The 21,561-nt window shown below is 40.8% G+C and overlaps 1 long non-coding RNA gene across 1 annotated transcript; it reads left to right on the top strand.

The window, feature by feature from the left end:
• Window positions 1–750: 750 nt before the first annotated feature.
• Window positions 751–18,956, top strand: LOC129632981 (uncharacterized). The gene is made up of 4 exons (XR_008704783.1): window positions 751–931; window positions 1,355–1,456; window positions 2,129–2,296; window positions 18,639–18,956. It is a non-coding gene; the product is annotated as an uncharacterized LOC129632981 (long non-coding RNA).
• The last annotated feature ends 2,605 nt before the right edge of the window (window positions 18,957–21,561 follow it).

Genomic DNA, 21,561 nt, shown 5'->3' with positions numbered 1-21,561 from the left:
AAACATGGCAAAAAGTTAACAACTGGGTGAGTCTAGCTGAAGAGGAACATGTAAAAACTAGAGTGATTTCACATAATTATTCAGATTTATGGCTTTCCTTGAAAAGTCTGAAAACCTGATTCAAAAATTAACTGAAGTTTCACTGAGCTGTGATTTGCTATAACTATACTCAGAAGGCTTCCCTGGTAGTTCAGTGGTAAAGAATCTGCCTGTAATGCAGGAGATCCAGGCTTTATCCTTGGGTTGGGAAGATCCCCTGGAGGAGGGCATGGCAACCCACTCCAGAACTCTTGCCTGGAGAATCTCATGGACTGAGGAGCCTGGCAAGCTATAGTCCATAAAGTTGCAAAGAGTCGGACACAGCTGAAGCTAACTGAGCACTCACACACAGCTCACACTTAGGTGGGGCTTCCAAGGTAGCGCTAGTGGTAAAGAAAACCCACCTGCCAATGCAGGAGACACAAGAGACACAGGTTCGATCCCTGGGTTAGGAAAATTCCCCTGGAGGAGGGCATGGCAACCCACTCCACTACTCTTGCCTGGAGAATCCCATGGACTGTGGAGCCTGGCAGGCTACCGACCATAGGGTCACAAAGAATCAGTCATGACTGAAGTGACTTACCATGCAGGCATGCATACTTAATCATTTAAATCACCTCCCTAGCCAGAGGAGTCGTTTTATTTGCAATTCATGAGATGGAGGTCAAGAACTCTTGAAATTCTCCTGGATTCTCTTGCAGGTTTGTGTCTCTTAAATCCAACAAGACTGACCTACAGTGTCTTTTGTTGGGGAAAGCTTTCACCTTTCACCTTGAGGAGGCCAAATGGGAAGTAGGGAACAGAAGGCTTGGACTTGCCATGTAGGCTGTGTCTGTTCTTGATACACACAGAGCCTAGAGTGACCAGATCAGGATATGAGGTGAAAGATCCAGTGAGTAGCAGTGGGTGACTCTTAACTGGAGGAATTATCATCTCCATCTTCTGAGATTTGGGATCCTGGCCACACAAGTCAGGACAAGCCAGCACTGACCTTGGTGGGTAGAGAATCACAGTGAAATCATGATGGAGACTGTCTTTGGGAAGCCATGGTGGGAAATTGGCCTGAGGAGGAATGATGACTGATTTCAACTTTCTGTATACAGTTTACTCTTTACATATTAAAAAAGACTTCAAGCAAATGTAACAAAAGTCTTGGTTATGGATCCATTGGTGTTTGTTGTATACTTCTTTGTGCTTCCCCCCTCCCCCTATTTTAAACATTTCTCAAAAATAAACAAAGCAAAATATTACTTCTACCTCCCGAAAGTGTTCCATGTCCTGGACATGAAAACTTTGGAATTGTTGTTGCCTACAGAACTGAAGAAAGCAGAAGTAGAAGTATAAGCTCTCATTTTCCTGAAGATGAAAAACCACAGATTTTAATTTTAAGTCACTAGAGTCAATGTTTTTTGATATGGTGAGTTTCCCCTTAATTTCCCAGTAGTTAAATAAAGAGGTTATGAAAGGAAAATACAAGGCAGAAAATGTGTGAGATCTTTCTTATGTATGATATAATTTCCCTTTTCTTTTTTCTGACTCTGGAAGCTAATAAAGCAAGATCCCTCCCTTATGATGTAATGTTCCCTCTTTTTTTATTTTGGAAGCTAATAAAATTTTAAAACACAGTTCTAGTACTACAATTGATGAGTCTTTGGGGATTTTAGCTAAACACAGCCTTTTCTCACTATGAAATTAGGTAGGTTCTTTTGGCCCATTCTAATCCTTAGTAATGCATGAAAATAAAGCAGGATAGTAAAGAGGTTTTATCTTGTGGTGACATCATGCAGAGGGTCTCATCTCTCTGTGAGGAAGGGTATGGCTGCCACACAAGACTGGGCTCAGTTTGGACTGAATATCCTGCTTCATGGGCTTGTATGCAGCTGGGGCTGATGGAAATAATCTGGGGTTTAGGATCTCAGGCATGGGGAGCTGAGTCTTTTAGAAGATGAGGACTGATACTCTTTTACTAATGGCAGAACTTAAAACACTAGCAGGACAATGAGCCTTATTGGGATGGGCCTGAGTTTATGCTTTCCCATATGGGATGGCTGGATGTGTGCACAAGATGCTAAGCTGATTTGTCCCGCAGGCTCTGCAGTGTGAATGGAGAAAGCCCAAGGAGGAACCAGCCATCACTCAGAACCAAATGAAAGGACACCAGAAACTATGAACTCTCCTATCAGTTTACCAGCAATCTCAGCAGAATCAGCTGGAACCCTAAACTCTTTAAAGTCTGACGAAGAGGAGTGAGTTTGAGGTATATTCTTGGAGATGCACTTTTTAAATTTATGTTTGGCCTGCTTTGTAAAATTGATAATTATGGCTACGTTTTATTGAAGGATTAACATATTTCAGGCAAGGCAGATGAGACTTCCTATATATTATCTAATTTAGTCCTTATATGACTGCTATGTCTTCCCTGATGGCTCAGCAGGTAAAGAATCCACCCGCAATGCAGGAGACATGGGTTAGATCCCCAGGTCGGGACGATCTCCTGGAGAAGGAAATGGCAACCCACTCCAGGTATTCTTGCCTGGAGAATCCCATGGACAGAGGAGCCTTGTGGGCTATAGTTCATAGGGTTGCACAGAGTCAAGACACGACTGAGCATGAGTGCAAGAATGATTATTACGTCGATCTTATAGATAAGAGCACTCAGGTTTAGAAATACAAAGTGAGTGATCTAAGGGCTGAAGAGATCCTCTCCAAACAGGTATATGGGTAATACCTCAAGGTAATATCTCAAGGGCTTCCCTTGTGGCTCAACTGGCAAAGAATCTACCTGCAATGTGGGAGACCTGGGTTCAATCCCTGGGTTGGGAAGATCCCCTGGAGAAGGGAAAGGCCACCTATTCCAGTAATCTGGCCTGGAGAATTCCATGGACTGTATAGTCCATGGGTTTGCAGAGTCAGACACAACTGAGTGACTTTCACTTTCAAGCCCTGTGGATAAGCATTCAGATACGGGCATCGCTGATCTAAAGCAGAAATATTTTGGCGCATGTCAATTTCTGTAGCATCTTTCAAGTTATAAAGTTGGTGAAGTGAATTTGCCCTTCACAGCTATATGGCTGGCTCTGGGGTAGTCCTGCCTAGATCAGTGTTTGCTCCGACCTCTACAGCATGGGACACCTAGCAATGATTAGGCCATATTTTGACCACTTTCTGAGACTGGTGCCTGTAACAGCACAGCACCCAAGGTCTGAGATTGGACTATGAAAGTGAAGTGAAAGTGAAGCCTCTCAGTCGTGTCCGACTCTTTGTGACCCCATGGACTGCAGCCTATCAGGCTTCTCCATCCATGGGATTTTCCAGGCAAGAGTGCTGGAGTGGATTGCCATTTCCTTCTCCAGGGGATCTTCCCGACCCAGGAATCGAATCGGGGTCTCCCGCATTGCAGGCAGACGCTTTACTGTCTGAGCCACCAGGGAAGCCCAAGATTGGACTATAGCTGATTTTAAAAGTTTTAAAAGCTGTAGAAGACTTTCTTTTAAATGAAATTTGTGTTAATAGTAGACATAAGTTAAAATCACTCTAGTAGAGGCTGGGGTGTCAGAAACTCATTTCTCCTACTCTAACCTATGGATTCATCTCCTTGAAATTCCCAAGACTCCTCAGAGCAATCTGAAATTACTTTGCTATAGAGTCAGCGGAAGGACAGGGATTCCTGCTTGCCCCAGGCTAGCCATACTAAGAATGCAACATAATCTTGTACAAATATATTTTCATTTTAAGAGGAAAATATACTCATTTTATATCATGATATTGATCGATATTGATTAGGGAGAGGAGGAAGATAAAGATGAGGAGGAGTGAGAGCTATTAATCAAGAAATATTTACTAAGGGAGACAGTATGATGAAATAGACAATAGAGTTTGGCTCAGAGCCAAACAGCTCTAGTTTCCAGCCACAAATGTTGTTGCTCTTGGATTTCTGTGTTATCTTGGATGTGTCCTTTCTTAATTTTGAGCCTCAAGTTCAAGGATTAAATTAGATGATTTTTGCAAAGGCACTTAGCACGGTGCTTGGCACATGGAATGTATGGACTAAATGTTGAGTCAGTCTTTTGCATCTGTACTGAGTACTTTTTAGGCTACAAGGAATTCTATAATCAAAGATGAATAAGGCAAAATCTCCACTCTCAAGAAACTCAAGGCTATTTGGGGAAGAACAACACATTTTTTGAAAATTTGTAGTATAATGATTGTTACAGGCAGTGTATTTCAAGCACCAAATAAGAAGTCCAGACAAGAAAAATTATTGTGCACTTGGAGTGATCCTGAAATACTGCCTGAGGAGCAGGCAGGGTTTGGCGGGGTGAAAGATGAGAATGGTGGAAACAACGGGAGAAAGCATGCTAATAAGGAGGATCTCAGAGGCTACATAATTCTGGGAGATGAGCAGACAAACAGATAAGTATTTCTCTCCACTGAGTGGGGAACTGAGACAGAGAAGTCTATAGTCTCACAGAGTCAGCAATTCCCAGCTGCACCCTGTCCGGCTGGGTGGCAGTCATTAGACCACATGACTGTCGGTGTGGTCTTTGAAGGCGGGTAAGGCAAGGTTGGATCACCAAAATAATAACAGATTTTTTACTTAGGTGATGAGACTTTAAAAGTGGTTATAAGCAGGAGACAAGCCAGAAGACAAGCTTCAGGAAGCAGAGAAGTACATCATTAAACAGTTTGACTTAGTCTGGAATCTTGGGACATGGATTCGTGTAGAGCAATTAGCGGTGGCAAACCTTCTCTGAGCCTAAGATAAGACTGATTGAAAGAAGGAGTCTGAAAGATATCTATTTGAGAACATGCACATACATACACACACGTGTGCATGCACCCACATGCACACACAGGCACATGTAGATGAATACCAGTGCTCTTCAATAGTCAGTTTTTATTAAAATGAACATTGCATTCTTGTATAAAAGGGATCAATTTAATATAAATGTTCCTAATAGCCTATATTACCTAAAAGTACATCCTGTGAAGCTAAACAGACTAGTAAGCCATTGGAAAGATAGTCAGGGTTAATTTGGACATCAGTCTATCCATTCTCTTTGCAATAACTCACATTTGCAGCAAGTCTCACAAGTAGCAATCATATGCTGTGACCACACTCAGCCCAAGTTGCAAACAGACATGCCATGTTCTCAAATTAATATTGAATTGTCATTCCCTACTGTAAGGCACAGGGAACTCTACTCAGTACTCTGTAATGATCTATATGGAAAAAGAATTTTAAAAAGAATGAATATATGTATATGTAGAACTGATTCACTTTATTATATAGCAGAAAGTAACACTTCATTATAAATCAACTACACTCCAATAAAAATCAATTTAAAAACTGAATTGTAATTTAAAACCATTGTAGGTATGACATTTTAAATATTTTATGAAATAAAACAATTTGTATGCAACTGGAAAGGGTTGGCAACTATTTGTCAAATGAATGGTTTGGTTTATGAGAAAAGAGTAAAGACTTAGATGCAACCTCCAAAGAGCTATGGGTAATTAGTTGATTAGATAAATAACAGTGGTCAGCATTTTTAGCAAAGTTTTCTAGTCAAGACTGCTTAGAAACAGGGTTCAATTTGCTCTTTTCTTTCTTCAGTTAATCATTATCCAGAGGCCATTAATTTTGTTTATACTCACCATATTCTAGTACAAAGATTCTCAAGCTTTTGATTTCAAAACTACATTGCACACCTAAAAATGTTCATTGCAACACTATTTACAATACTTAAGACATGGAAGCGACCTAAATGTCCATCAACAGATGAGTGGATAATGGATAAAAATCTGGTACATATATATAATGGAATACTATTCAACCATAAAATAGAATGAAATAATGCAATTTGCAGCAACATGGATGGACACAGAGATTATCATACTCAGTGAAGTAAGCCAGGGAAAGACAAATGAGACAAATGTCATATGATATCACATATATGTGGAATCTAAATATATATACATATGTATATATACAAATGAACCTATTTACAAAACAGAAATAAACTCACAGACATAGAAAACAAACTTATGGTTACCAAAGAGGAAAGGGGTGAGTAGGGATAAACTAGGAGTTTGGGACTAACACATACATACTATACACTATACATAAAATACATAACCAACAAGGACCTACTGCACAGCACAGAGAACTATACTTAATATTTTGTAATAACCTGTAAAAGAAAAGAAGCTGAAAAAGAATATATATATATATATACACACACACAGCTGAATCACTGAGCTCATATACCTGAAAGTAATACGACATTGTAAATCAACTATACTTTAAAAAATAAAAAGAAATATTGGAAGATCCTAAATAGTTTTGACTAATGTGGATAGTAGCTGAGAACATTTTCATTTATTAATTCATTTAAAATGACAATAGTAAATTATTACATATTAGCATAGATAACACTTTTATGAAAAATATGTTTTCTAAAACAAAAAATTTAATGAGAAGCATAGCACTGTTTTACATTTTTGTAAATGTCTTCAATGTATGGGTAGTAGAAAACAGCTATATTCTCCTATTTGGCCTACATTCAATCTGTGGTGACATATTCTTTTTTTGGGGGGTGAAATATGTGAAATATGGCCTCATATAGATATATATATGGAAAAGGGAAGTATAACATTAGCTTTTTCATATAATTTTGGGGTCTCTGAAAAATTTCACTGAACATTCATGAGAGAATGAGAATAAAAAAGGCAAATAACATCTTAGTATTATGTAGATAGCATCGATCCTGTGGAGTCCATGAAAAGGAGTTGGTGATTCCCAGGGGTCTTCAGACCATACATTGAGAATCTCTGCTCTAGCCTTTCTCTGGCTTTATGTGGGGCAGATGTATTTCCAGGGGATGTGGGGTTTCCTGTTATCTATAGATGATTCTTCAGGTTAACTAAATAGACAAATGTATGATATCCAGGCTTCCTGGCTTGTTTCTAGGTATTCTAACAGAATCTTTTACCTAGTTCCATTATAAAGTCCCCATGATCACAGCACACATATGTCAGATAGTCTGATTTTGCAGAGAGCTAGGAGGAATCTGGGCTTCCCTGATAGCTCAGTTGGTAAAGAATCTGCCTGCAATGTAGGACTGCTGCTGCTGCTAAGTCGCTTCAGTCGCGTCCGACTCTGTGCAACCCCATAGACCCCGGTTCAATTCCTGGGTTGGGAAGATCCACTGGAGAAGGGATGGGCTATCCATTCCAGTATTCTTGGGCTTCCCTTGTGGCTCAGCTGGTAAAGAATCCACCTGCAATGTGGGAGACCTGGGTTTGATCCTTGGGTTGGGAAGATCGCCTGGAGAAGGGAAAAGCTACCCACTCCAATATTCTGGCCTAGAGAATTCCATCGACTCTATAGTCTGTGGGGTTGCAAAGAGTCAGACATGACTGAGCAACTTTCAATTATGGGCTTCCCCTGTGGCTCAGCTGGTAAAGAATCCACCTGCAATGTGGGAGATCTGGGTTTGATGCCTGGGTTGGGAAGATCCCCTGAAGAAGGGGAAGAAAGAAAGAAATAGAGGAAAACAATAGAATGGAAAAGACTAGAGATCTCTTCAAGAAAATTAGAGATACCAAGGGAACATTTCATGCAAAGATGGGCACTATAAAGGACAGAAATGGTATGGACCTGACAGAAGCAGAAGATATTAAGAAGAGGTGGCAAAAAAACATGGAAGAAATATACAAAAAAGATCTTCATGACCCAGATAATCACAATGGTGTGATCACTCACCTAGAGCCAGACATCTTGGAATGTGAAGTCAAGTTGGCTTTAGGAAGCATCACTATGAACAAAGCTAGCAGAGGTGATGGGATTCCAGTTGAGCTATTTCAAATCCTAAAAGATGATGCTGTGAAAGTGCTGCACTCAATATGCCAGCAAATTTGGAAAGCTCAGCAGTGGTCCCAAGACTGGAAAATGTCAGTTTTCATTCCAATCCCAAAGAAAGGCAATGCCAAAGAATGCTCAAACTACCATACAATTGCACACATCTCACATGCTAGCAAAGTAATGCTCAAAATTCTCCAAGACAGGCTTCAACAGTATGTGAACTGTGAACTTCCAGATGTTCAAGCTGGATTTAGAAAAGGCAGAGGTCAAATTGCCAATATCTGTTGGATCATTGAAAAAGCAAGGGAGTTCCCAAAAAACATCCACTTCTGCTTTATTGATTATGCCAAAGCCTTTGACTGTGTGGATCATAACAAACTATTGAAAATTCTGAAAGAGATGGGAATACCAGACTACCCAACCTGCCTCCTGAGAAATCTGTATGCAGGTCAAGAAGCGACAGTTAGGGCTAGACATGGAAAAACAGACTGGTTCCAAATAGGGAAAGGACTACATGAAGGATGTATGTTGTTACTCTGCTTATTTAACTTATATGCACAGTACATCATGAGAAATGTTGGATTGGATTGAATGATCCTGTGATCATTCAATGATCCAGTGATTAATGAAGCACAAGCTGGAATCAAGATTGCCAGGAGAAATATCAATTACCTTAGATATGCAGATGGTACCACCCTGCAGAAAGTGAAGAAGAACTAAAGAACCTCTTGATGAAAGTGAAAGAGGAGAGTGAAAAAGTTGGCTTAAAACTCAACTTTCAGAAAACTAAGATCATGGCATCTGATCCTATCACTTCATGGCAAATAGATGGGGAAACAGTGAAAGACTTTATTTTTGGGAGCTCCAAAACCACTGCAGATGGTGACTGCAGCCATGAAATTAAAAGACATTTAGTCCTTGGAAGAAAAGCTTTGACCAACCTAGACATCATATTAAAAAGCAGAGACATTACTTTGCCAACAAAGATCCGTCTAGTCAAGGCTACGGTTTTTGCAGTAGTCATGTATGGATGTGAGAGTTGGACTATAAAGAAAGCTGAGTGCCGAAGTATTGATGATTTCGAACTGTGGTGTTGGAGAAGACTCTTGAGAGTCCGTTGGACAGCATGGAGATCCAGCCAGTCCATCCTAAGGGAAATCAGTCCTGAATGTTCATTGGAAGGACTGATGCTGAAGCTGAAACTCCAATAGTTTGGCCACCTGATACGAAGAACTGACTCGTTGGAAAATACCCCAATGCTGGGAAAGATTGAAGGTGGGAAGAGAAGAGGAGGACAGAGGATAAGATGGTTGGATGGCAGCACCGACTCAATGGACATGAGTTTGAGTAAGCTGCGGGAGTTGGTGATGGACAGGGAAGCCTGGCTTACTGCAGTCAATGGGGTCACAAAGAGTTGGACATGACTGAGCAACTGAACTGAACTGAAGTAAGGAGGAATTTGAAAAAAGGTCACTCATAGAGGTTGTTTTGTTTTTAATTAGTTATGTTTTATTATTAATATGATTGTCTTAGACTTAATTTCAGGTAAGGAGAAATATTAATCTTAGATACATTTGATAATTAGCACATATATTAGCTTAGTTTATGTATTTTAAAATATTTATTGATAAACAAACGAACTTAATGGTTATCTCCTGTGGGGCCTTGTCCCAGGAAATGGGATTATAAAACTGAATCAAACAGTCCTATTGTGCCAAGAAGCTCATAGTCCTTGAAATATGAACAAGTAATAACAAAACCACAGAGTTCATAAACACAAATTGAATAATCAATTTAAATTCTATGGCAGAAAAGAGGCCAATTGGCTGGTGAAGCAATGGAATTGCTTTCCTGTTTGTTTTACGACTAGAATGGAGGCAAGAAGTGATGACTGTCAGAAAGCTTGAAATGAAGAGGGAATTATGGATAAGACCCCAAAGAACAGCTTTTTCTTTCCCAGTCAGCACTGGATCTTAAAAATATTTTTCTTGAGATGTGAACAAAGGTGACATTTCTACCCTTTGGGCTTAGAAGTGGGTCAGTGCACATTTCGAAAATAAATAACTCCGGGGTGATTTGATGCAGATGTCCTTTACAGCTGTCCCAGTAGGGCACAGGGATTGTCAACAATTTGCCACAAATCTGCATTTAGAATTTGGTAGAATTCATGAAATGTAGATTATTTGTGTATAGAAAAGCCTGCTTACTCATAAGCCACTTAAATATTTAGGTTTTTTTTTATAATATTTTTGTGGCAGACAACTGAGTGTCCCTATAGGAGCTGCCATCTTTATTCTACACACACTTGTTAAACACTTCTGAGCACTTCTTATGCACCAGGTGTTGAATAAAGTGGCGAATAAAGCCCTAAATTAGCTTATTTTTCAGAACTTGTAGTTAACATATCATTTGTTGCTGCTGCTGCTGCTAAGTCGCTTCAGTCGTGTCCAACCCTGTGCGACCCCATAGACGACAGCCTATGACTGCCCCATCCCTGGGATTCTCCAGGCGAGAATACTGGAGTGGGTTGCCATTTCCTTCTCCATAATATATCATCAGTTGGTATGAATTGCATCAAACATATATTTTTCAACAGAACTACTTATAAACTTTTAGAGGAGTGCTAATAGGTTTTATTTTTTTTTTCGTAATGTAGAAATGCTCTATACCTGTGCTATCTTATGTGTAGCCATTAACCATATTCCACTGCTGCTGCTAAGTCGCATCAGTCGTGTCCGACTCTGTGCGACCCCATAGACGGCAGCCCACCAAGGCTCTCCGGTCCCTGGGGTTCTCCAGGCAAGAACACTGGAGTGGGTTGCCATTTCCTTCTCCAATGCATGAAAGTGAAAAGTGAAAGTGAAGTCGCTCAGTTGTGTCTGACTCTTAGCGACCCCATGGACTGCAGCCCACCAGGCTCCTCAGTCCATGGGATTTTCCAGGCAAGAGTACTGGAGTGGGTTAACCATATTCCACTACTGAGCGCTAAAATGTGGCTAGTTCAGCCAAGGAACTGAATTTTAAATTTTATTTACATCTCACTAATTAAAATTTAAAGAGCCACATGTGGCTAGTGGCTACATAATTGGGTAGTGCCATTCTAGAGGGCCAGAATCACACACCATACCTTTGTTTTCTAAACATCTCAGCATCATAAATTCTGGGCATGTAATGGAATTTTAAAAGATACTTTTATATGAAATTATATTAGTCATATTGTTATGAAGGCCCAAATTTGGGTTAATGAGAACTTAGCTTACTACTTACTTTGCTCAGAAGTTAAGAATAGATTTGGAAATAATTACTAGAAGATTTATGGAACTAGATCTCTCATTTAAAGTGACCAATTTTTTTGTAAAATCTGCCAGACAGCCTGGACTATCATAAGCTAAAGGAAGCATTGGGGCTTTTTGATATTATAATCTATGAACTGAAAAATTAAGCTATTAAGTAACTGGGCAAAAGAGTAAAGGCAAATGCAGAAAATAAAGGCTATTAATGTAAATTCGATTACTTGGACTCAGTGTTACATAGCACAGGCGGGCCAAAGGTACTATGATGCTTTGGCAAAAATTCAGAAACTGATATGTCATATCCACAGAGACAAGTGACACCTAAGATCTATAAGGGACACAGGTTTTGCAGTCAAAGTTTCTCAGCACAGTTGGACAGATGACAGAAGACAAACAGGCAGACAGCTACATAAAATTGTAAGAATCAGAGACTAACAAAAAACAGTCAAAAGATTATCACATGATAGCAAAATTTTAATTGCCCAATTGGTAGTTTGGAAAGAAATGTTGTGGGTTCAGCATAAGCTAAACTCACATTGGACAAAGGCAGTAGAAAGAATGTGTTGTCTCAAGTTAGGCTGAAATTTGAAGGCTTAGCTCCTCACTTAATGATCATTTTTTCTTTTTGACCAAGTTGATTATGTTTCAACTTTCTTATTTAAAAAATTGAAAAAATATTAGCTAACAGGAAAGACTGCTGTGAAAGCCAGCACAGGGCGTAACACATAGTAGGTCCTCAAGACTACCAAACTTCTAAAGGAATTATGAATTCGCTACTACCACCAGGATCTTCTGGAGGTAGAACAAATATAATAAATCTGATGCTGTTGGTGATAGGCAGTGAATATGTGATTTTAACTTGAATTGAGGTTGTTGGAAGAATTTGTAAGGGATAAGGTTAACAGGTAAGATGGGTCTAAATTATTTCTTTTCCTTAATGAAATATTGACAAAAGAATTTAGGTTTGACTGTCATTGGTGATGGGAAACAATTACAGGTTCATGCCAGACGCAGTGGGGAAATAGATTAGTCAGTGACACCACCAACGACAAACTTGGGGGAAAGGCAAGGAAAGCAGTTAAGAGGATGTTAGTGAAAGTGAAAGTGAAGTCGCTCAGTCGTGTCCGACCCTTCAGGACCCTATGGACTGCAGCCCACCAGGCCCCTCCGTCCATGGGATTCTCCAGGCAAGAGTACTGGAGTGGGGTGCCATTGCCTAGCTGCTGCTGCTGCTGCTAAGTCGCTTCAGTCGTGTCCAACTCTGTGTGACCCCATAGACGGCAGCCCACCAGGCTCCGCCGTCCCTGGGATTTTCCAGGCAAGAGTACTGGAGTGGGGTGCCATTGCCTTCTCCGAAGAGGATGTTAACAATAATCCAAATGTGAGATAATGACCTGGATTGACTAAGATGGTAGCTGCAGAAATGGAAGTAAAAGGCCAAATATGAGACATTTTGAAGAAAAGATTATGTCTTTGAAGAAAGACATAATGAAAACATTATGAAGACATTTTGAACTTCCCAGCTGTATGTGCCAAGGTGTTACAGGTCAGTTGAGATACTGGTGCACAAAGCCTTGGGGCCTGTGGGGCACCCCTTATCCATCAGCAGCCAATGACTTTCAGGCACAAGCAGCCTCTTTTGTTTACCCAACCAATCTAGCATCGTCATCTCCCGTGTGGGACATGACATACACATTTCTGAACTAAAATGCTTAGTGCAAGTCAGGATATAGGGAAAGAAGGGAAGAGAGAGTTAAAATGACTATAGCACTTTTCATTCTCCAAGACAAGATGGGGAGGTGTTGATGAAAATGGCATAAGTAAGGAAGGGAACTGGTTTAGGGAATTTTGTTTTGGGTATTTCAGGGGCTGTGCGTGTGAAACATTTGTGTGAATAGGTTGTTGGGAAAACAGGATTAGAACAAAGATGAGACTTATCTTTTTTTTGGCCACACAGCACAGCATATGGAATCTTATTTCCCCCACCAGGGATTGAACCCATGCCCCCTGCAGTGGAAGTACAGAATCTTAATCACTGGACTCCCAGGGAAGTCCTGAGACCTATCTGACAGACAGAAATTATTTGAATTGATAATGTGGTGGTGGTTTAGTCACTAAGTTGTGTCTGACTCTTGCGACCCCACAGACTGTAGCCCACTAGGCTCTGTCCATAGGCAAGAATATTGGAGTGGGTTGTTATTTTTCTTCTCCAGAGGATCTTCCCAACCCAGGGATCAAACCCAGGTCTCCTGAATTGCAGGCAGATTCTTTAAAGACTGAGCCACCAGGAAAGCCCCCATTGATAATGGAATATAGTCAATTGCATTGATAGAATGGACCTAAAGACAGCTCAGAGGTTAAAGCATCTGCCTGGAATGTGGGACACCAGGGTTCGATCCCTGGGTCAGGAAGATCCCCTGGAGAAGGAAAATGGCAACCCACTCCAGTACTCTTGCCTGGAGAATCCCATGGACGGAGAAGCCTGGTAGGTTACAGTCCCTGGGGTCAAAAAGAGTCAGACACAACTGAGCAACTTCACTTTCACTTTCACTTTCAAAGACACAGCAACTGAACTGAAAGACAAAGGAGATTGAAATAGGTTGATAGCAAACCATTAATTGACATCCTCTGAGTAGGGTTTTAACCAAATGCAATTGATAATGGCATATAGTCCATTGCATTTGTTTAAAACCCTACTCATCGGATGTGAATTAATAGTTTGCTATCAACTTGTCTCAATCTCCATTGTCTTTAGGTTTGTTCTATTATTTATTTTAATCTTCATGTTTAGGCACAGATATGGAAGGATTCTGCTATTTACAAATCATACAAATATGGGAGAACTAGCTAAAAACAGTGGTTGATATAATCAAGATTTGGAATGATTTATAGACCCTAAACGAAGAAGATAAAAATAAAACCAGTACACCCAACAATGCAAATGTACTTGATGCTACTGAACTGTATGTATACATATAAAATTACTGTGGTTGGGGGTGGGGTGGGGAATGTAAGTCATAAGGAAGCCTTAGAAGAAAATGAGAATGCTTTGTCCTTTGCTAGGTAAATATTTTAGTTTCTTCCTTTGGATCTCCCTTAAATAAGTCACTCCTAATTTGACAAAGACCACAATATTTAATTAAGCCAAGATCAATTTGTTTTCAGGGCCTCCCTGGTGACTCAGAGGTAAAAGAACCTGCCTGCAATGCAGGAGACCTTAGTTCAATCCCCGGTCGGGAGGATACCCTGGAGGAAGGCATGGCAACCCACTCCAGTGTTCTTGCCTAGAGAATCCCATGGACAGAGGAGTCTGGTGGGCTGCAGTCCACGGGATCGCAAAAAGTCAGATATGACTGAAGCTAATGAGCAGCAGCAGCAGCAGCAACTTGTTTGCATCACTACTGTGGGCCAGTCCACCTGCCTCCTGAAGAAGGGGCAATAAACAGCAGCTATTGTGTGAGCAGAAAGCTGGACAAGGACAATGCTCTCTCTGTGGTCAGACACAGAACTCTTACCAGGGCTCAGGAAGAGAAAAAAAAAGAGTTCTCAAGCCCTCTAATTATCTGTGCTACTGCTGCTAAGTCGCTTCAGTCGTGTCCGACTCTCAGCGACCCCATGGACTGCAGCCCACCAGGCTCCTCCGTCCATGGGATTTTCCAGGTGAGAGTACTGGAGTGGGTTGAAATTGCCTTCTCCGATGTCTCTGATGTCTACAGCAGCCTCCATCCAATCGGCAGAAAGTATGTCTAGCGACTCCTCCAGGATAATAAACAAACAAAAATGAAGGAGCGTAGCTGAGAAACTTTTATTAAGAACATGGCAAAGGTCAGAGTATATCAGAATGAGGCTTTGAGTTTTGTTTACTTCTTGCTCCAACAACTAGGCTTTCAAACCACTTCCCCTCTAACACGTAAAAACTTCTTTGTTCTGTTAGATCATGCTGGAGATTTCTGCAATGCCAATGTGTCTTGTTGGTCAGCCCAACTTTTTTACGGAGCCTTGGGCATAAGTGGAGTTACTCTACCGGAAGTGTCATCAGCTGGGGGTTCTCAGAGGCTTGACGTGGGGAGATGAGCAAAGTAGAAGGGACATGGGCTTCAGTTTTGCTCCTGGGCTTTGGAGCTATGTGTTCTCAGCTCACAGTATGCCCCTCCAATTTCCCATTTATTTCCACCTCCTTCTCTTCCACTTCCCCTTTATTCTTGTTCCTCAAAACCTAGAATGATGCTGCTACTGCTGCTGCTAGAGTGATAAAGAGGTGGTAAAAAGGAAGGGGAATGAGGTTTGGTGGGGTTTCCACCTTATTTCCCTTTTTGTCTCATTTCTAAGGGTGGCTCTGTGCAGGCAAAGCACCGGGTATAGTTCAGCTGATTGTGCTCTGTACAACCTCAGGGAGCACCATTCATAGCGTGGCGTGCAATACGAAGCACTTGCCAGTGAGAATGAAAAGGAGACTTATCATTTTGGCTCATCTGATTTGTTTCTTCTACATTTAACTGCTGGAGGGTATCTGTTTATAATTCTGTTCAGAGAATGTTATTTAAAGTGCAATTCTCTTGTAAATTTACATTAAAACCCCAAAGGAAGTTTTATCAGGCCATGAATTTTGCATTATGCTCCCTTTTGGCTGTAATTCACCCCCAGCCCCCTACTTTTTTACTCATCCTGAGGTTATGCTGCTAAGATCTTTCAGGTCGCTTACAGGTTGTTTTTTTGTACTCCAGAAATCGTTAAATCATTTCCCTATTGATTTTTCACCCCACTCTGGTTCAAATAATCCCAACTCTCCTAGGTTGCCTCTAAGTTTTTCTTTTCAATAGACTTCAACAATTTTCTCAAAGCTGTCAAATGCTGGAATCCAGAGTTAATTTCCTTAAAAATTAATTTTTAAAAAGGGTAATGTGTGTGCATGAATTGGGGGAGGGGATGTGTCTAATTTGTACAGAAATATTTTCCCAACTCAAAATGAGACATGTGATCATAATAGCTATAAATTTCTGCACTAAAGTTGTTAGTAATTATATTTGTCAGTGGATGTGTGGATGTGTGTGTGTGGATGTGTGTGTGTTTGGAAGAGTGAGGTGAAGGAGATGGAAAACATAATTTATCAGGTTTTTTTGAGAAAGAAGCAAGAATAAGATGATGGTTAGATGAGAGAATTCTAGCTGAGAATTCTCTATGGTCTTTCATGACCCACCAGCTCCTTATTTTTTTGGCTGTGCTGCAAGGCTTATGGGATCTTAGCTTCCCAACCACTAAGGATCAAACCCTGGTGGTCTTATCCACTGGGCCACAAGGGAAGTCCCCTGCAACAGCTCCTTAGACCAGAGACAGCAGAGCTTGGAGTTGCATTTAGGAACACTTGAGAGAAGAGGCTTCCTTGACTGGGATGTCCCAGCAGGAGGAGGAGGGACAGGCTTTCATAGAGCTTCACAAGCAAGTCTCTTAGCTCCTAGACTATCCTTCTTCAAAGAACACCGCATATAAGACTCGGAAGGGGCCGTTTTGTTTACTTCCACTAGAATTCTAATTTCTTCTTTAGAAATTTCACAGCAACTCTGTATGTCAAAGGGATAAAGAAAACATTTTTCCCCTCTGTTTTGTTTTGTCCATGCCTAATATACAGAGAAAAAATACAGCGGTGTACCTCTCTTTGGGGTGGACAGGTGGCTCAAATAATAAGCATGAGAAAACCCTAAATTAAAGGATGAAGCTTAAAGGCAAATGGAAAAGGATTCCTGTCGGAAAGAGAGACCTTAACCTCAGAACTCTTCCATGAGCACATCACTGTGTCTCCCAAATCACAAAGCTGTCATTTTTATTTTTCGTTCTTTCCTGGCTGTGCTGCGTGGCTTGTGGGATCCTTAGTTCCTTGACTAGGGATTGAACCTGGACCCTTGACAGTGAGAGCACAGAGTCCTAACCACTGGACCACCAGAGAATTCCCCAAAATTGTCATTTGTAAAAGCCCAAATATAAGAACTATCTTTCCCCTTGTATGATAACCAAATAAATGTGTGGGAATATAGTATATAATAAACTTAATTGTATGATTACAAATCAGCTTAGGTCTGTTGTCTGCCAGTTTCATTTTTATCATAATGATAACTTCAAATGATCAGGCAATTTTTTCACATCAGTATTCTAACCCTGCTAAGTTCCTGTCACACAAAATATCATTTCCTCCTAGGAGAGCTCCAGGTTACACTGTCCACATACTCTTTTCACTTGTTTCCTCTCTTATGTCACACAAGCAATTGTTCTGAGAGTTAAAAATAGTGAAAAACATAAAATTCAAAATCCACATAGAGGGAAAAGGTTAAACAACATATAGTATTATCGAGATAAGGGAATATTATTTGTCTATTAAGAAGATGCTACAGGGGTTTCCCTGGTGGCTAAGATGGTAAAGAATCTGCCTGCTTTGCAGGAGACCTGGGTTCAATCCCTGGGTTGGAAAGATTCTCAGGAGAAGAGAACGGCAACCCACTCCATTCTCCATTGTCTGGAGAATCCCATGGACAGATGAGCCTGGAGGGCTACAGTACTTAGGGTCACAAAGAGTTGGACATGACTGAAGTGACTTAGCACGTATCACATATGCTAGAGTCATACTGTGCTTTTAGTAAAGTTTGTACTTGGGATTCCCTGGTGGCTCAGATGGTAGAGTCTGCCTGCAGGAGACCTGAGTTTGATCCCTGGGTCGGGAAGATCCCCTGGAGAGGAAATGGCAACCCACTGCAGTATTCTTGCCTGGAAAATCCCATAGACAGAGAAGCCTGGTGCGCTACAGTCCATAGGGTCTCAAAGAGTACTTAGAAACATTTGAAAGTTTGATCCACTAGCAATGTGTCCTTTTCTAAGCTCTGGGTGTACTTTCCTATATTTTTTTAGAGAGACTATCGTCCCTCTTCTGAGGTTTTGGGAATTTGGTCTGGCAACTTAGAAGTAGTCAAAGCATACCTCTTTGGTAGCTCCTGTGTAGCAGGAGGAAAACTGTTCCTGTTTAAGGGGGTCCCTACTCTGTGGCCACTCTCTGGGTAGATCAGGAGTCAAGTAGAAACATGCCACGGCAATAATTCATTTTCTAAAACTCAAAGCCTCCTACTCAAGTTCACTGATAATATTTGGTTCTGTCTTCCACATCCCCCAAGAAATCCCAGTTGTTTCTGAGCATTATTAGAAAGTATGCTACTGATCTTTTTAATAAGAATTTTGAACCTTCAAAACCATTTTGAAGGGAATCAAGAACTTTCTGACTTTAAGGTTGTCAAAGTATTTGCATTTGAGGTTTGAAGCATTTTAAACAAGACAAAATATCAAACGTCCCATAAGCGCCCGTTCTGGGGTAGGCTCAGTGCTAAGTGCTTTTGCGGTGTTGGCTCATTTGATGTTCACTGGCATCCACAGGGAAGGCTATCCTTGCCACTATTTTACAGAAGGTGAAACTGGACCATGGAGGGTGAAGCAGTTTGCAAAAGGGGAAGGAGGTAGCAGAAGATAACGCTTGGATTTGTACACAGACTGGGCCCTGGAGACCATTCACTGCGCTGATCCAGGAGGCAGACGATCCCTAGGAGTGCGTATGGGCAACACTGACTACTTGGTGAGAGGATAAAAAGAGGAGTGATCTGCTAAACAAACCGCGCCCTCATCATGCATTACTTTATCTTTTTTCTCTATATTCTTGATCCTACGGGGATAAGACATTAGACTATAAAAAAGATAGTAGAACCTTAAAAACCATTTGAAATGGATTAAAATCTTATTTTAAACCTCAACAAATCAAAACACGTCAGTGTTGAGAAAGCGTAAAGCACCTTGAAGTAATTTGTCTTAAAGCATTCTTAATTCTACACAAGCCAAAAGGAGTTCCTAAAATTATCAGTATTTATGGTGGAGCTTCAAAAAGAAGTGTATGGAAGCTTTGCTTTGATATTCTGAACCCTGCGAATGTGTGGAGTTGTAGATTTTTGGCTGACTTTGAAATCCACCTGTCTGGGCTATATTCTCCAACACTCTCAGAACCGACACTGACATTTTTTGGCTGCTCCTTTTAAGGACTGTTGAATGTGATTGTTATTTGTCTCACACGCACAACTCAACACACTGGGCTCACGTTGGTAGAAAACTCAAACTCTAGAGCTTCTTGACATCCTTAGTTTAGATCATGTTAAAATTTGCTACGACTAAATAAAAAACCAGTTAGCTACAGTAGCTAAGGGGTCACAGAAGCCACAAGTAACCAGTGTGTTCTCAAAAAAGGCCCAATGAACAGATTTCATAGAGGTCAAACAAGTAGGTTGGCGGAACGGTCTGGATTGTTCATTACTACTTTTAGAAGAATGTGGCATTTCTGACTCTAAGTCTCAAAGATGCTATTATGAAAGTGAACTTTAAAATGTGTAAACAAAGTCAGGTGGCTGAGGGGATTGTAATCAGCTATTTTTCCCAGAAAGAAGTCAACATGTCATGGAGTGGGGAGGGGTTACTAGGATATTTTAGCACTTGTACAAGCAGCCATTCTTCACTTGTCAAAGAGCTATCAATGAAGAAAAGAGACTGGCATGTTGAAAAAGAAGTTTGAATGTGGAATTAATCTATTTGACCAGTATTAATTAAGTTTCTGGCACACACTAGCCATTGGATTAAGGGCTTTTTAAGCAGACAAAGATGAGTTGGGCCAGGCTCTGCATTCAGGGACTGTTACTCTGGTTAGGGGAGATAGATTAGAGTTAAGAATTTTTTTTTTCCTGATCTTATGAATAAATATGAGGACACAGTACCAACCCTCAGTTCTTTGTGAAGAGACCAGGGCTTAGAAGTCAGAAAAGCCTCCTCAGAAAAGGTGAGCCTTAATTTACTGTTGAAATGTGTCTCCCAGATAGGATATTCTAAGTATTTTAAATATTCCCGTTACAGTGAACGAAGATATTGCTGGTGACATTGTCTAGAGTAACTCTGTCTGACGTAGTAGACACTAGTCACATGTGGCTTTGCTTAAACTTACATTGATTACAGTGGAATACAGTGTAACCTTTAGTTCTTTAGTTTCCCTAGCCACATTTTAAGCACTCAGTACCCACACGTGGCTAGTGGCTATCACATTGGAGAGTGCAGGCACACCTGCCATCACCGCAGAAATGTCTCCATCACTGCAGAAATGTCTACTTTCAGTGCTGGGAAACAAAGCAGACAGGCACTGCTGGAGGGTCAATTTTAAGGGGTGTGTGGCAAGAGCTAAGCCTGGAGGTAGGGGTTGCAGGGAAAAGATGGAGGTCTCACATGTTATATCTCACAGTTCAGTCTGTACCCACTGGGTTAGGCATGAGCAAAATTTTCTGTAAAGGGCCAGATTGTAAATATTATTGGCTCCCGGGACCACATCGCATTTGTTGAAACTGTATAACTCTACTGTTGTCGCCTGAGATCAACCACAGTCAATAGAGAAATGAACGAGTGTGACCATGTTCCAATAACACTTGATTTATGAAAACTGAAAATGGGCTGTATTCAGCCCACAGACCACAGTTTGCTGACCCTGCACTATGGCATTAGGAAACCCCTTGAGGGGTTTGAAGCCAGAGAGTTGCATAATTAGATGTGTGCTTTAGAAAGACCATTCTAGTAGCAGAGTAAAGAAGGATTTAAGGAGTGTGAGATGCAAGACTAATAGTCCGGTCCAAAAGGATAAGGGCCTGAATTCCGAATGCAGCCTATGGACCGTGGTTGGAGAGAAGGGAATGTGCATGTGCTTTTAAGTTAGGTGGCAGTGGAGAGATATTAAATAACATAGAAATATAAGGCAGGGGTGGTTAAGTAGATGGTGGTACACCATCTTGGCTGCACCAAATTATACAATATAAGAAGAAGAACAGATTTGGGGAGAGGTGATGACTTCAGACTGGGTCAGGTGGCATTTGAGATGCCACACATGTGAGTCATTAGCAGAGGGTAGTAGCTGAAGCTTTGAAAGTGACAGAAAATACCCAGGAGGCAGGCAGAGTGCTTGCAAATGATGGTACCTTGAATGTTACCAAAATGGAAGACACGTTCAAAGGGAATTGAGAAGGAATTGTTACTGGCACAGGGAGGAAAACCAGGGAAGGATGGTATTGCAGAAATCAAGGGAAGACTTTCAGGTGCTATTGAGAAGATTAAAAAGATTCCATTACGTTTGGCAACTAGAGAGTTATTTTTCAAGTGCTTTCCAGAATAGATTTCAGAAATAAGATATATTAGGTTGGCCAAAAAGTTCATTTCAGTTTTTCCATAAGATGTTATGGGAAAATCCCAATCCAACATATCTTATTTCTTATTACCCCCAATAATAAGGAAACTCCTTTTAAATATGATTAAGTG

The sequence above is a fragment of the Bubalus kerabau genome, chromosome 18, assembly GCF_029407905.1.
Source record: "Bubalus kerabau isolate K-KA32 ecotype Philippines breed swamp buffalo chromosome 18, PCC_UOA_SB_1v2, whole genome shotgun sequence".
NCBI lineage: Eukaryota > Metazoa > Chordata > Mammalia > Artiodactyla > Bovidae > Bubalus > Bubalus kerabau.
This window is presented reverse-complemented; position numbering and strand designations above follow the sequence as displayed.